We start from the raw sequence: 17143 nt of genomic DNA, 5'->3' as shown, positions 1-17143 counted from the left end.
CTCATCTTTCAACTGTACAGTGACATTCATGAGGCACGACCTGTCCCGTAAATGGCTTCATTCAGAACTCTTTCCTAAGAGAAATTCAGGAGTTTCTACAAACTGAATCAATTGCCCCTCTTATTTTTTTTTTAAGAAATGAATGATTATGTTTGAAATTCTTAACAAGAATATTACTTAGACTTTAGCCAGCTAAAACCTAAATTGCACCTTAAAAAAAATGGAAATGATTAGCATGGAAAGATCATTATGATGATAATATCTTCAAATTTCAAAACTCAAACATACCATTAGAGACTAAAATAGATCTTCCAACATTCGTTATGAGTTTGGTCTTACTGGGTGGCAACTGAAGAAATTCAGTTTCTTGACCCTGGTTACTTGAGGGGCATGATGTGTAAGCATGTTCCTACCACCTCTGTGTGTGACAGATCGTCACCATCACGAGAAGAATGAATTCCAGGCCAGCTCCAGGTCTGCACCAGTCTGATTAGGTGTCAGTTCCCCGGTGGACATTCTCAGTGCAAGGAGGTGAGCTAGTTTAGGCACCCATGTTTCCTCAAGTCTTGAGAATGAGTCTCTATTTTCTCCCATTGGAAAGACCCCTTAAAAGAAAATGTTGTTTTGGATTTGGGGCTTTTCTCTGCAGCAGTTTACAAAATTTACTCAAGGACCACAATTAGGCATTCAAGCTAAGCTCACTCCACCATGTAAATTTCATATTTTCAGGACAAAATTGGCAACTTGTCCCTCCCCCTCCCTGCCCTTCATCCTCACACCAGTTAAATCTACATACATACTCATCTGCACAATTTTTCTCTTCTCTTAAATCAAAAGAACTTTTCTTCTCTGTTCAAACACTTATTATTTCCCCTGCGAGTGAGTTTCTACCAACCCTGCCTGTTTAGGGACCTCATTCCATCGCTGGTTCCTAACCCATGCCTCTCCCTTTCTAGAAAATTCTTCCCATTAGCATTTAAACAAGAATTAGTGTTTTCCATGTTTATTTTTTTTACATCAGCCCTGGTCCTACATCATTCTCTTACAACCCTCACTCGACTTCCTAACCAAGATTTTCCTAAGACATTTTTTCATTCACCCCATAAAAGTTTCCACTGAGTGCCTGCTTTGTACCGGGTACTATTTATTGTCTGCTAGGTGCGAGGTACTATTTAAAACTCAGTGAGAAGAACCAGTGAGAAAAGGAGAAGAGGAATAATGAACCACGGCGGCTGGAGGAGAGCCGTTGCTGGAGGTCATCACTGCAGCTCAAGCAGGGAGGCCAGCAGGCCTCAGGGAGAGGGGACTTCTCAGATTCGGATTCCTTTCTGTTTTCTGCTGAATTCTCTGTTTCCTTAAATTTTCCTGACTCAAGGACTGGGGGCTCAGCTATACGTATTCCCTGCTTTCCGACACAGCAGCGTCAGGGGTCCTTGCTTTCTGCTCCTCGTTTATTTCATTTTGGTTTCTTCACAGGAACAATGGAAATAGCCAGTCACATTCTGACGATGTGTTTGGAACGTTTCCTGGGATGCGTGTGCGTGTGTCAGGGAGACGGGAGAGGGTTGGGAGCAGGAGGGTGGGAGGGGGGATGTGAGTGTGCACTGGCCGGTCGCTCTGTGCGCACGGGTCAGATGTTCCTCCGTAACTTTCTGCTTTGGAGATCTTTCTGTTCGTAAAATTTGTTGTAAAATATTGGATATGAAATGTCAACGTATATGTATACTTCAAGAATAACAACACTGCAGTGAATATCCATGAATCCACCCATTGGTTTAAGAAGTGGAGCATTACTGGGAGTTAGAAGTCCGTGGTCACCACTTGTCCAATTCATTCCTTTCCCTCTTCAGAGAGGGAACCACTACTCTGAGATCTATATCAGCAATTCCTTTACTTTCTTTCACAGATGTGGGCAAACGTGCTAAATACATGCAAAATATTACACAATAAAATATTCCTATTTTTGAAATTTATTTAAGTGGAAACAAACCCTAAATACTCTTGGGTCACTTGCTTCTTTTGTGGTTTAAGTATTTAAGGTAGAAAACTTCCATGAATCAGTATTTTTACTAGGATTTGATATGTAAAATTCTTATTTTTCATTTAGTTTTCATATATTTTGATTTCCCTTGTTTCAAAATTTCCCAGATGTATAGATTCTCCTAAATTTTGGGGGGGGGTGGTGGTAGTTTCTGTGTTATTGATTACTAAATTGCCCTAAGGTTAGAAAATGAGGTCTATGTGATACTAATCTTCAGAAGTGGTTGATGTTATCTTAATGGCTAATCATACAATTAATTTTCATAAGTTTAATGTGTGTTTGCAAATAACAGGCAAAACTCAATTGTTAGCTTGTACATCTTCCAAAGTATTTTTTCTATCCTTTTTTATCATCTATAAATTATGCACTGCTACTATTGTTTAATGATTTACATACATATTTACCAATATCATTAGAATCCTTTTTCTTTGCATTCTTACGTTCTTTCTGGGACCATTTCTCTTAGGCTAGACTGCCTCCTTCAGAATTGCTTTAGTGAGAATCTTTTGGCTTCCATTGGTGCCATTAAAAAAATCAGTCATCAATGGAATTGCCATTCTTTTAAGATCTTCCCTTCCTCTTTCAGGGTTTTTAGGTGCAAATTTACTTTTATTTTTTATCACCTAAGTTTCTCCACGCTGTCTATGTCTAAGAATTGATGACTTCAAACAGTTCTGAAAATTTTCAACCACTGTGTGTTTAAATATGGCTCCTCCTTCATTCTCTCTCTTTCTTTTCCTTCTGAATCTTTGATCAGATGTGTATCAGACCTGGTCAGTCTACACCTTTGACACGCAAACTCTTCAAATTTCACGTCTTCATTTGATTTTGTCTTGTAAGCAATTTCTTCAGGTAGTTTCCCATTCTCCCTCTAAGTTTAATTAGCTCTTTAGCCATTCATAAGTAATTTTATTTTACCATTATATTTTCTCAAAATTCTAGACTATGTTGGCTCTTTTTCAGATTTTCTGGCTGTTTTGTTTTCATCTTTTCATCTTGCTCATATTTGCATACTTCCCTCTAATTTCTCCCAGCATGTTAAGTAAATTTGTCTCATAATTTCATTATTTAATATTCATGAGTCAGGTGTCCTTTGCTCTTTTCCATTGTCTCTCACTCGGTGACATATTTCCTTATACGTTGTGATTTTTGAGTGCAAACTGTTCATTTTCTTTAGAGCTTCTTAAACTCTAGAAACGGCGCTCCTCTAAAGAATCCATCTTTGCTTCTGCGAATTGGCTTTCAACCAAACCGAAGAGAGTGTAAAGAGCATTTCGCTCCTGAACTTTCACAGACCACACAGGAAGTATCAGTTCCAGTAACGGACTCCTCTGAAGGCCACCTTCTGGCTATGAATCCTCAAGGAGGCTTTTTATTATTCCTCTTTACAGCATTTAGGTCTAAAAATATGATTTTCCTCACTGTATCTGCTGCACAGCTGGTTTATTTGCGGGGTGAATTTTCCTTCCAGGCCCAGTTTTAGGGGGAGGTCTCCAGTTAGAAACCTGATACTGGAAGGAGGGCCTTACCCCTCACTGTTTGTCCCCTTTCCTTCCGTCTACCCGTCTACCCGTGTAGAAGCTTGGGGTTTCTGGAGCTCAGCTGGAACCCTCACGCCCAAGGCAATCTCTGGTCCTTAATTATATCTTACAGTGTCTACTTTTTCTTTATTTTTGGCTTGTGAACTTTCCTCCACATGCTAATCCTGAATGCATTGACAGTAAAACATTTAAAAATACATTTTACTCAGTATTTTCTCCCATTGGGGAGTTTACTCACAGAAATTATTCTGTCATATGCTAAGACCTAAAGGTATTATTTTGATTCTTTCTTATTTGAGTTTGTCGTAAATTTTTAAGGTCTGTCCTTGTCGCTGAGTCTCCTAAATGCCTCCTAACAGGAATGTTTCCTGCAGTGAATATCCACATCTGGATATTCATGAGAAAACAACTACTGTCTACCCTTATTGTTTTACTATACACAAAAATTAAAATTTGTTATAGGCCTAGATGCTAAAAATCTAATAATCTATAGCCTCAAGGAAAAAATAGGATATGATCTCTGTTACTTTGGTGTAAATAAAAAATTCTTGGCATACACAAAACACAAAGCATAAACTTGAAATAAAATGGTGAGTATTATTTAATCAGAATTAAGAATGTCTGGTATTAAAAGAAACTAGTAAGAAATATTACTGGCCTTTTACCCAATCCATATTCCTCTCCATGGAAATGAGCTGAGTTACCTGAATGGCTGATGATGTACATGGGTCACCATCTTTCACCCAGGCGGAGTGGATTTATATAAAATCCTAGTAGAGGATTTGGTTTTTTTCTTCCCCCCGATATGCTACAAATCTATTAATAAATACCTTTAACTTAATTAATTACATAACTTAACATTTCTACCCTCATTTCTAAGCCAGTTTGACCTGTTAAAAGTTGAAATAAGTACATAACGTTGCTCTCACCATTGTCTGTTTTTTCCGAAGCCTTTTTTCTTCATCCTGAAATGAGGCTATTCATTCTGTTAATATTTGTCTTTGTTCTTTCTTAATTTATGCATATATATCTTTGACATTCTTTCTAGTCCCACTTAAGTTTTTGCCTTACATTTTAACTTCCACACTTTTCTTCCCTTTTTTTTGTCTGATGATTCTCAAGCATCCATCTGTTGTTCTGGTTGTTGACATCCCCTCTCATTGTCTTTGGAATAGCAAAGCATTTCAGTGGTTTGTTTTGCTTAAAGAAATGTGATTGTCTTTTTATGTGAGGAGTCAAATTGAATGCTGTTTCCTTTCATAAATTCTTTGTTTAAATTGTAGTTCTCGTGTTGGGCTCTATTCTTTTCGCTCACTAGAAAGTGTCTGTGGATGGATACACAAACATACATCCATTTTTGTATGGACCATTTTTATTTTAAACACTGAAGAAATCAGTAGTTACAAAAACTGCCTTCAGTTCTACTAGTAAAAAGTTTTAAGTATTATAAATGCATTCTTTAACCTTGTTTCTATAAATCTGAAAGCCAGGAATGAGAAGGTTTAGCTTAATATCACCCTATATAAGATAAGAAATTCAGCATATCTTTGCTCCCCTGTTCACTCCTTACCCATTTACTGTTGTAGGGTTTAATTTAAAAATATTGTTACTAAATTGTTTACCCAAAAGAGCAAGCATCTCTTTCAGGTGGTTTTGATTTATAATCCATTTCTGTAGAATACATGATAAAAATATCTAGATAACATGTTTTATTGACCTTAATGTTCATCTGTAATTTAATACTATGTTTTTATATGAAACATGATAGTGTGTATATTGTAAAGCATAATAAAACACCAAACTCCAGTCTCACTCTATCATGTGTTTCTAAATGTGCAGTGCTGATAGAATTTTCTTGCAACAATCCTATGAGAAACAATGAGGGGGGAACCCTTCCCTACTCATTCCAAGGCCAGAGATACCCAGATGCACCACCACTCAAAGACATTACAAGACAAGAAAGCTACAGACCAATACGTTTTGTGAACTTAAATGCAAAATTCCTAAGAAAATTTAACAAATAGAACCCATAAGTAAGTTTTACCAGGTGGCATATCATTACTAAGTGGGGCTCATCACAGGGAGAAAAGGTAGTTGTGTCATTTGGTGACTCAGTACAAGTTACCATATTCAAGGAATAAGGATGAAAAAACATGATCATCTCAGTAATTGCAGAAAAACCATTTGGCAAAATTCAGCACTCATTCATGATAAAAATCCTCAATGAACTAGAAATACAAGGAGACTTCTACACCTGATAAAGGCCATCTAACATAAACCTATGGCGTGTGGCTCTCTGCCCTCGTATTCCACATCAACTAGAAGTCCTAGATGGACTGGGAAGACAGAAGTAAAACTATTTTTATTCATAGACAATATAATGGCATCTATATAGAAAATCCTAAGGAAATCACAAAAAAACTAGAAAGAATGAGAGTTTAGCAAGTTCAAAGAATATAAGGTCAATATAAAAACCTTCTATATTTCTAGGTACAAGCAAAAATCAGCAATTAAAAATCAATAATATGAAATAAGTAGGAATAATTTAATAAAATGTGTGCAAGATTTGTAGATCATATACTACAAAATAATGCTGACACAAATGAAAGATCTAAATAAATGGAGAGTTAGATCACGTACATTGATTGGAACGCTCAATAGTTACGTCAGTTTTCCCTATTTGATCTAAGATTCAGTGCATTCCAGCCAAACTCCCAGCACATTATGCTGTAGAATCTGAAAGCTGCATCTCAAATGGGGAAGTGAAGAACATAGACTAGCTCAAACTATTTCAAGAAAGAAAAACAAAGTTGGAGAATGTACCTTCCAAGGCTAATACCTACCGTAAAGCCTATATTTGCCACAATATGTGATTGGCATAAGGACAGACTTTTGGATGGAACAAAGTGGAGATCATAGATAGACCCACAAGTATAAGACACGCTGATTTCAAATATTCTAAGGTGATCAAGGAGGAAATGAAAGTCCTTTCAACAAATAATGCTGAAACAATGGACAACCCTGGGGAGGAAGGAAGGGCTGGGGGGAGAGACTTTGGGGCAGAAGGGGACTTGTGCAGTGACAGATGCTTTAGGATGTGGGTGTAGCACCAGTTACATACCTGAACCTGTTTTTCTAAGTGTATGAAATATACAGTTAAAGTGATGAATTTCACTGTAGGTAAATCACAGCTCAATAAAGCTGATTCTCTTACAGAAAAAGGTTTCTAAAAGACAGACATCATCAGACAAAAATAAAATCCTGCAGCTCAGCATTACTCTAAATATGTCAGACTTGAGTAACTTTGCAGAGTCTCACAGCATTGGAGGTAGGAGTAGGCGATAGGAATAATGTAATTCATTTATTAATATTTTAAATAAATTCATCATTTATTGAGTAGCTACCATGCATATATAACATTGTGGAAGATAATGGAGATACGATAGTTAATCATAATATTTACCTTCCTGTGCCCTAGACTGTAGTAGAAGGACAGAACATAAGCAAATAACTGTTTTATCAGGAGGCTGAGCGTTGAAGGTATTTTGGAGGTGGTGTGAGGATAGTGGAAAGAGCTGGGATCTGACCTTAGCCCCCTCCTTATTTTGCTGGGTAAGTCAAATATTTAGTGATCTGTTCATTCATTCATTCAAATGCTCTTGACTGAGCCTGTGCCCTGTGCCTGGCAGCGTCTGCGTGGTATTGAGAGGAACGTGCCCTGTGAAGCCCTGGCTGATGCACAGATTCCATTTTCCCAGATGTGGAGCTTCTCTTACAGAACGGGTCGCCCTTGTCTCTTAGTCAGGATGACAGACTGACCGGGGACAAGAAGGGCGGTGGAGCACGAGGTGACCGTTGGCTCTCGGTGGCTTGTCACAGACCGCGCTGGCCGTGGGGATGCTGTCCGATCGGTCGTCGGCCCCGGGGTGCCTCGCCAGAGAGGGCGGAGTGGGCGACGGCCCGGGCTGCCTGGCTTCCCTGCGGCCCCGGGGCTCGCCTCCGACCCCCCTGCCCGGGGGTAGCCCATCCGCAGAGCGCTGGCCGTGGAGCCTGACTTCCTCCCCGGAGCCAAGTGCTGGAGCTCCGCTCTCGGGAAACGTCTGCAGATGCATGGCCTCCCCCTTTACCGCCGCAGGGCCGGAGGGGCGCACGCCCTCTCACCCCCTCTGTCTCGGGGAATCAGATGCCCTGCAGCCCGCGGCCTTCTGCCCCCTGGGCTCTGCTTTGTCAAAAGGCGGACTTTCTCCACGTAGCTCAGTGATGATTCAGCAGTTTTCTACAGAAAGGTAGATGCCGACATTTTTAAAGTCCCTGTTTTAGATGCAAAATGTTTTCCATGTTCCTTACAAATATGCTGTAGAAAGACACTTGACACTATCCTCTCTTTCTTCAAGGGGAATTATAATGCACCATGTAAACTTTATTTGTATATTTCTGATTATTAATAACTGAAGACACACAGGCACACACACCTCCAATATGAAGAGCTTCATATCTTTGGTTGCAAATATAATCACAGCCATCTAATTTTTTAAATTTCTTTGGTCCTTACATACAATACTAGCAGCAAGTCCAGGATCCTCCCCACTTAACTGTCGGAAGCCTCCGGAGCTGTGGCAAAGGGCATCTTCTTGTTTCTCATAACCATGCACTTGTTTCAGTCTCCCAGACGTCCCGGCAGCTAGTGTTGCCCACTGCTGGGAAGGGGACCCATTTTTTTGGTAAACTGGCAAAGGTGCCCACACATGGGCTGCGAAGGTACAGCCTCACCCACTCACCTCTTTTGTTCAAACTTCTAGCAGCTTCCACCTGGTAATGGAGAATCCTCATCGTCCGCTCCTGTCTGGCAGCCCTGTGCCTCTCAGGGGGGGTCACTCTGCCTTCCCAGAACCACTGGAATTCCTCAGCAATCCCGAAGTGACTTCCTGTTCTCCTCTGAGCCTTAATATACTGCTGGCGGTATTTCTTCTTAGGGACACACACACACACACACACACACACACACACACACACACACACACTCTCTCTCTCTCTCTCTCTCTCTCATTTTCTGGTGGGACAATGCCTTTGATGGCATAGCTCATTATTCATAAGTGGAGCGATATTATATATGCATATACATATGTATAACATAATGTGTTTACATATATTTTGTGTTTGCATGTTGGTTTGAGCTTATTAACTACCTATTATGTACCAGCTACTGGATACAAAGATTAATAAAGATAGTCTTTCTCTTCAAGAAATTAGAAAGCCAATTACAATTCTGTGTGATAAGTACTGTTTCAGAATCACGCATAGAATGTGGATATTTTGGGCAACACTCAAGAATGAATTTTATGATGGAGGAGCAAATCTAATAGAATCATCTAATTATCAGATTTTTCTTCGTAAGGAGGCCATGAATACATCACTTGATTTCCTTCTGTTGTTTTGGTTCATGGTACACATAGGGTCATTGCATGTTTTTTATTTTAGCTTTTGTTACTGTTAAATTTTCTTTCTCACAGCACACATTCTATTCAAGCTTAGTTTAGTGTTTGTATATTTGTGCTCTAGAGAAAGGCACATAGTATCATCTTAAAAAATATATCCTTTATAAAGTGTGAGTGGAAAATTGCATCATTGGTAATGATGGTGTAGGGAACTTATATATTGTTTGCAGGGGATTTTTGATCTAAGTATTCAATTTAATTAAAGCTTCTGTAACAGTTTGTGACATTCAACAAAATCATTTGTCCATACATGGCCTGACCAACCTTTCAAAATATGAAGTGTCATGTTACCTTGTAATAGCAAGAGAAAAACCAGCCTTATTTTAACCTTTTTTCTTTCATACTGGAATCCGTAATTCTAATAACACACTTATACTGGCAACACAGCAGAAAATTCAAATGGTGTCAGCCCTGTCACACATTGATATGCAAATTGTTCAACACATTTCGGCTATTATTGGGTTATGTTGACACATGAAATTGATACAATTTGGAAACCTTGGTGTGTTTTCATTTTTAGTAACAAGAATTATTACTTTTGAATGTTTTATTCTGTCTTCGGTTTTCACTATGAATGTTTGAATCAAAAGGAGAGAAGAAAGAAATGTAGAAAAACACCTTATTGGTGCAGAAAGATTTTAATCTATTTCTTATAACCAAAACTCCCTGGCCTTGTTTGTCAGGTAGTCCCAGCAAACTTCACTTCACCAGATGCTGAGCAAGACCAGGAGTACCGCAGAGGCTGTGCAGCCCCCCTACTTGCATGCAACTGTGTAAGTCTGGAACCACTACACGGGTCTTCACATAGAAATAAATAAATAAAACAACTTTGATGTTAGTTTAGCAGGCACTGAATATCATTTTGAATGGAGTAAATAACTTAATGAACGTCAGTGACAGTAGGACGTTGCCTGTGGTGGGGCTCAGGAGGAGTGTGTGAAGAGATCAGAACAATTTTTACCTGTACATCCTTAACCTGATGTCTGAATTCAATAACCATTTTCACAACATGAGAATATCATTTTTCCTGTCGTATCCACTTGAAAACCTCAATTTGAGGGATGCCAGTTTTGCAAGGAGGGGTATTGCTGGGGTCACAAGTGCGAATGAAGGGGTTAGTTCAGAATGGACGTGTGTAGGCAGGCCTCAGGGCACACATGTGCCCCTCATGAGAAGACACTTTATGGCAAGATGAGAAGTATTGGGCAGCACATTCGTAGGACGGCAGTAGGGCCCCCAGGAACATGCCCACAGCAGTATTTGCTTAATGGTACCTTAAATTCTTTCAATTTTCTCCTTTCTTCTAAGAAAAGTTAAATAAAAGGCGTTTGCTTTGTTTTGTTTTAATAACAGCTACCTTGTTAAACCTCAAGTTGGACAGTGTGGGCTTGTATGTCAGGTAATACTAGGCAAGCTTTTCCTGCTTAAGTTGGGAACAATGCAGAGAAACTCCTGGAATAAAGCTCCAAGCGGAACCAACCGACTTCCACGGTGCCAAGAAATGTCATTCAGGAAAAACAGAACTGCAACATTTGATACAACTCATTTTGCCCATCCTCTTGAACCACATTACTTTTATCAGCATTAAAATTATAGTTGCGTCGGAACTGCCACTGAGTGGTTTGGTTCAAACCAGAGTCTAAAACAGCTGCAAAAATAAGGAAGCGTCTCCTCCGCCCCCACGAGGGGTTAGAGGGCAGCGTGCAGCAAGCCAGGGGTTATGCAGACCGCCTCGGGTCCGCGTGGGGGAATCAGAGTCCCGTGTCTGCACGTGAATCATGTCAGCTGAAAAACTCCCAGCCTGACGAGCAGAGAAACGTAACCGCAAAGCCATGACACCCCTCCAGTTAGAGAGCACAGCGAGGCGCCCCCTCCTCATCAAAGGCGGCCCATCCCGCCCCCGCAGCCCCTGGCTCTGCAGCCCCCGCCCCCCCAGAGATGCTCCAGGAGTAGGTCAGCTGCACCCAGTACCACAGGGTCCACGGCCTGGAGCCACGCGCCTGCTCTCCCTGGGCCTCTATGGCTGAGTCGTGGCCCCAAGGCTGGGGTAGTTCGAATGCTTTAAACCCATAATTGCAGCAACAAATCTGTTTTCATCCAGATCCAGGTTTTATGCACACACACCCGCCAAAGCCAAAGCTTCATGAAAAATCCCCATCACGACACGTGATGCCTTCTCCATTTCTATTTTACTCTGTTCTGTGTCATGTTAATACGGTTGCTGCCGACCACAGAAGCTGATATCATGACGTCTACAAATACACTGACCCACGGCTCACAGGACGCTGCAGTTCCGCCCTGCCCGTGTCCCGCGGCGCTTCAGAACCACCCGGGGGCTCTTCCCAGACCAGGAGCCCGGGCCGCGCGGGGGACAGGGAAGGACTCCAGGCCCAGGCAGGCCGCAGGTCTCACCCAGTCACTTGCTGGGTGCCTCAGATATTTACTTAACCTCTCTGAGTTTCATTTTTCTTACCTGTTAAATAATAAATTCTTCTCTACACAGTTGTTGTGGCTTTGAAATGACATAATACCAGCAAAATGCTTTGCTTTAGGTCTGAAACATGCTAAGAAGGCCTTAGTGTTACTAATAATCTTGCAACCATACTATTTCCATTGGGATGCATTTCTGATGTCTAACAGGGATTTTTCGGAACATGTCCTAATCTGCCTCATACCCTATGCCTTTGCTGAGCCCAAAGTGGGCAGAACTCTGTCACCTCATTAATACCTTGCCTGGCCACTAAATTAGAGGTTCCTAAATAGGGTACTAATGAGGTGACCGAGTCCTAACCTGATTTTGGCCCCCACTAAAGGCATTAATGAGGTGACCACGTTTTAACCTGTTCTTGGCCTTATGTATACAGTGGTTTTCAAAGTAGGTGAGAACCTGTTTTTAAAAGGCTATTAAAACATCAAAACGTGACCCTTTTTCTTTTTTAAAGGAACATGAAAGAGATAAAAAGGAAAGAATTGGATAGAGCTCATTAGAAACCCCAATACTAATATTTCACATTGTCCTATACCAGCTTTCCTGAGGAACTTTGATAGACTGTAATTCACATTGTTTAAGTAAATATTTGGGCTTCTCCAGGGAATGATTTCCAGTTTAGCACAGTATTCTAAGTCCCTAGGTCTTCAGTTGACACAAGTAGCAAGTATTTATTGAGAAACCAGTGCTGACACTCTAAGTACCGTAAGGATACTAACTCCCTTCCCACAAAGTGTGTACAGCCTGCTTTACAGAGACTGCTTTAAAAGATAAGAAAATTTCTGTACTAACAGAAATTTTGAGGTGTAGTCAGGCCAACAGACCAAGAGATGATTGCCATTGAAAAGATAGACTTGTTACTCACAGTTCCCAAGCAGAGAGGGTGCACACAGCCTGCCGTGAGGATCCACAGGGGGAAGCAAGGAGGCAGGAAGCTGAGGATTGTGGGCAGAAGGCTTTAGTGTGGTTCCTGCAGGAGGGAGGGACAGGTGAGGCTGGGTAAGCAGGCTTAAGACTGGCTAGTTTGAATAATGTTAGCATATTTAAGAACTAACAGCTGCCCCCTGGTGTCTGGTTCCTGGCCCAGGTTACAACCCACCCAGGGCAGGTGGACAGTGGTCACCTGATGAAGGGTAGGGTCCGGGTGTGTGCTCGGGAGTGGTTGGTTTGTATCTGAAAAGCACACTGGCAGGGGCATCATTCACCATCTCCAGGAACCGGCTACTCCCGGCAGAGGCAGTTCCTGCCAGGCTCAGGGAGGCCCCGGCTGTCAGAGCATCAGGACACAGGAAACAAAAGGCAGGGTTAATAGAGAAACCACCCAAAACAGCACAGCTTAGTAAGTATCAACTACACAGCTTATTTGGTAAATTTCATAAGTATTAACGACACAGTTTACCACTAATATATGTATCATATACCAAAAGATTTGGGGAACTTGGAGAAATGGCCCTCAGCCTTGGCTATGCAGGGGGAGCCCCAGGCTCTCTGCTCGAGTCCCCCTCCAAGACCCCGACCTCACTGGGCTGCAGCGGCGCATCGGGAGTCATAGGAGCTGGCCAGGTGATTTGAATGTGTAGCATAGGTTAAAAACCACTGATTTAGAACAAAACTGTGGACATGCATATTTGGACCTTCAATGCCCTAAAACTGGCCAGTTTTTGCCCCATCTTTTGCAGTAAAGAGGAGGGAATTCGTTCACTTGACTGAAAGGAAACTACAACTCAGGAAGAATACATGATCAGCCTGTAATCCACAGCTAACAGGTTGATAAAGACACTTCTTTTCCAAATTTGAATCTAGTTACTTTTTAAACAGGAAATACTATTTTCATCTCCAAATAAGCAATATTTTCCCTATCAGAATATTTTGAATACTTCTTGCCTTGACCCAGTATCCAATTAATTATTATGGCAGAGAAACCAGCAAACGGAGACATAGTTGGTATTGACCATCATTTTCTGTGCAGCGCCTGCATTTGTGCAGGGCTTCTGCCCCTCTCCCATCATCCTCTCTGGCTGTGGTTAGCCTGAGAATGGCAGCGGTGCCCACAGGATGGGCTTTTGCAGTCGTGGTGCTCCAGCAATTTATCAGTAACGATTGACCTCAGGGATGGTCACAGGCTAAGCCGAGCCCATCAGAATGCTTCCGCTGCAATTCTAAATGCAGATGCTGTAGAGAGTGTGTTTATTCCCTTGGCCTGTAGGCTGTGAGCGTCAGTGAGATCCTGCCTAAGGCACCAGAGCATAAGGCAGACTGGACGAGAGAGGGGAAAAGATGAGATAGATAAGCTGCTATTATTGTTTGAGCTCCTGGGTTTCATCAAGGCTTAAATGCAAACAGCTTCACCCGTGGCCTTAACGATTGTCTGAGCCATTAAAGTTCCCTTTTACTTAAGATGTTTTGAATTGGGTTTCTGCTACTTGCAACTGTTACTTACGAATCAGATGTCTCCCGAAAGCACCTGCTATTTGGGGCACAGGCCTGTTCGTTTTAACGAAGGGTACTCAGAAGAGCCAGTGCTAGGGTGTGTTTTTCTGCTTATATGGACAATTAGTGCCTTGAAGCATACAGGTTCTCCAGATCAAGTGTACAATGAGGCTGTGACTCCAAGTTCAGAATCCATGGATGTCATCTTGGAGCTGTCCTTCAGAGAAGACAGGGAGTCCCGTGACAGATCAGCCAGTCAAGATCAATCACTAATCATGGCTGTGCGTCAAAAAAGTGTGAGATGTGCGGGGAGGCTCCAGATTCACGGTCATTACTGTCAAGAAGCTCACCGCTTGTGGGGAAAGACGGACCCCAAAAGCCAGTGCTACATGGTAGTGCATACCTGGTAAGCTGCCAGATGAGCGGCGTGAAAACATTTCAGGGCTCCGTGTGGTCAAAGGGATGAGTGCCCGCTGTCGGGGGGGGCGGTGGTCACAACACTTAGAGGAAGTGTAACCCAACCTGTGCTTTGAAGCACGGGGAGCTTATCAGACATTATCTTTGCCTACAAAGAGAAAATGCCGTATACCAACCTAGGGTTGTGCCAAGAGTCTAATACTGGACCAAAGAAGTGAATGCAATGCAGCAGAAAACCATCTCTCTACCTTTACCTACATACCTACGTATCTTGATTTTTATTCCTTAAAGTGAAAAAAACACCCAGATGCACATACTGATCCAAGCAGTTATGATTCTCATCTGTTAGGGGTTTTAATCTATTTTGATTAGGAAAGTAAACAAGCCAGGGTTTGGAGTAGTTCCTTTAGGATGGAACACAGAGCCCAGAGGAAGGAATGTCAGAGTAGGCTTCTTAGAAAAAGCAGCTTGTGAACTAAAACTTCCCTAAAGGCTGAGCAGAACTGTCAAAGATTCTGAAGTGAAAAAAAACATGACATATACACTGTGAACTGCAGGAAGTTCCAAGCGGTGATGGCGAGGTCTCCGCAAGAGTAGAAAGGGCAGCAGATGAGTCTGAACTCTGCAGAGAGAAAGGCAGAGCGCAGCTGTCGTCACGGGCGTGGGCCCCTGGGCTGCCTGAGACACTTGCGGGGAATCTGTGAAGTCAAAAAATTCTGCAGTGATGCTAGTCTGTCATCTGCCTTTGAAAGCTTCCTTTCCCACGAGTGTTCAGTGGGATTTTCCCCTGCATGTTTATCAGCTCTACACAAAAAAATGAACCAATATGTTCCGAATAACAAATCATGATGTTATAACTACCAAGCCTGGATAAAAAAATATAGTCACGGTGCAAGATAGGTCAATTCACAGATTACAAAAAAACTTGTGAGACTGGTTTCAGATGCCATATAGCTACTAATCTTTAAGAAATTTCTACTTTTTGAATTTCGATGTTATTTAAAATAAGGACATTCATAATTTCTAAAATGGCTATTAAAATACTCCATTTTCCAACTCTCTATATGTGTGAGAGCAGATTTTCTTCATATATGTAAACCAAAATGACAGATCACAAGAGATTGAACACAGAGGCAGTTATGGATTCTAACTTATTAGGCAAGATCTTTTAAATATATTCAGAAATATAAAACAATTCCACTCTTGCAACTAGTTTTTTTGGGGGGAGAGGGATATAGTTATTTTGCCTAAGAAAATGTTTATTACTGTTATTTTTAAATATATTAGTGAATATTTTAATTCTTTCAGTTTCAATTTCTAAAATAGTAAATATAAATAGATAGGAACCACCTAAGCTCTTTAGGGCCCTTCTAATTTTTAATAGTATAAACGGATTCTGAGATGGAAAGTTTGAGAATGATGGCCACAGGAAGTGCACGGGGATTCTGTTTCATATCTCTGCGAGCTCTCTTCTTTTCTTGACCTGAGTGATTGACGAACATTCAGTGAGCTCATCAATAAATGCCGAGTCGCTTCACTTCCTTCCACTCACCATCTCCAACACCACGGCCCACGGTTATAAGCCTGAATGCAGAAATGGATTTTGCTCTCACATCACCACCAGCTTCTTTTCACCCGCAATCCTCATTTCCCATTGATAATGTGTCAGAAGTAATAGCTGCTATTGTGGCAGTTTAAGAGAATCATGTAAGAATCATTAAACAACAAGATCAAATTCACAAATTGATCTGGATCCCGGCAGGTCCCCTGTGTCCGATCAACACCACGAGTGCCTGTGGGGGCAGGGCTGTGCCCTGCGGTTCAAGTGTTTACATTGCAAGAGGCGACACTTCAAGAGCATTAGAATATTTGAAGGCAGGAAAAGTTATGACTTTCTCCAATTCTGGACCAAATTCTGCGGAAAAGATTATAATGAATAATCTCTTATTAGGGGGAACAAATGTCTGATTTCTTTCTTTTCTTTGAAGTTTCTCATTATTTCTGGCTATTTGCCTCAGACTTTGACCTTCGGGTGAGGACGCTGTGCCCGGCTCCCTGCCCTCTGAGGCCCACCAGTAATATCTTTCTGAAGGCTTTTACTGGTATTTTAAATTCACCACTTGGTGCCGGAAAGATTTCAGGGGAAGTGTAAGCATCTGCTCAGATACAAAGCTCCATGATCCTCTGCAGGAAGACAGTCTGGACACGGAATAGAGTGGCTTTCATGGCAGGGACAGCTGGTGGGGGGACAACTGGAGAGTGGACACAAAGTAGGCTCTGTCTCCCCCGCTCCTGGCCCAGGGCGTCACTGCTCTAGGCTTCTGCCTCCTCTCAGTGGCCTGGTGCAAGGGAGGCATTAGGTTGCCCTTTGCGAAGGGGACATTCCTTTCCTTGGAACTGAGTTGAGGTGACCCCATTCTTTCCATGTAAAAATGTTGAAGCTTTGTATCCATGCTATCAGTCAGAAGACGTCATTCTTTTCAGGTCAAAATCTAGGTTCTGTGAAATTTTTATTAAAAAGAAGCCTTTCTCATTCTTTTCAAACAGTATTATTCTTAAATGCTGGTTTATTTCAAATTGCATTAAAATCAAGCTTAGTGGAAAAGGATTTTCATGTTTGTTCTTATTTGAATTTGCTTGTCAGAATCCACTTAAAGTGATGTATATAGTAGTCTTCCAAAAATGATCTTCCCTGCTTGCTTTTATTTATGAAAAAGGTATGTTTTTGTCA

The 17143-nt window shown here is 41.5% G+C and overlaps 1 long non-coding RNA gene across 2 annotated transcripts in view; it reads right to left on the bottom strand.

The window, feature by feature from the left end:
* LOC118970432 (uncharacterized) overlaps positions 1–12825 on the bottom strand; it is an 83105-nt gene extending 70280 nt beyond the window's left edge. For both annotated transcript variants that reach the window (XR_005058372.2, XR_005058368.2), the window contains exons 1-2: positions 12689–12825; positions 12431–12535 (exon numbers count right to left, since the gene is read on the bottom strand). This is a non-coding gene — a long non-coding RNA (uncharacterized lncRNA). The remainder of the gene's footprint in view (positions 1–12430; positions 12536–12688) is intronic.
* Positions 12826–17143: the final 4318 nt, after the last annotated feature.

This window comes from Manis javanica, chromosome 15 (assembly GCF_040802235.1).
Source record: "Manis javanica isolate MJ-LG chromosome 15, MJ_LKY, whole genome shotgun sequence".
NCBI lineage: Eukaryota > Metazoa > Chordata > Mammalia > Pholidota > Manidae > Manis > Manis javanica.
This window is presented reverse-complemented; position numbering and strand designations above follow the sequence as displayed.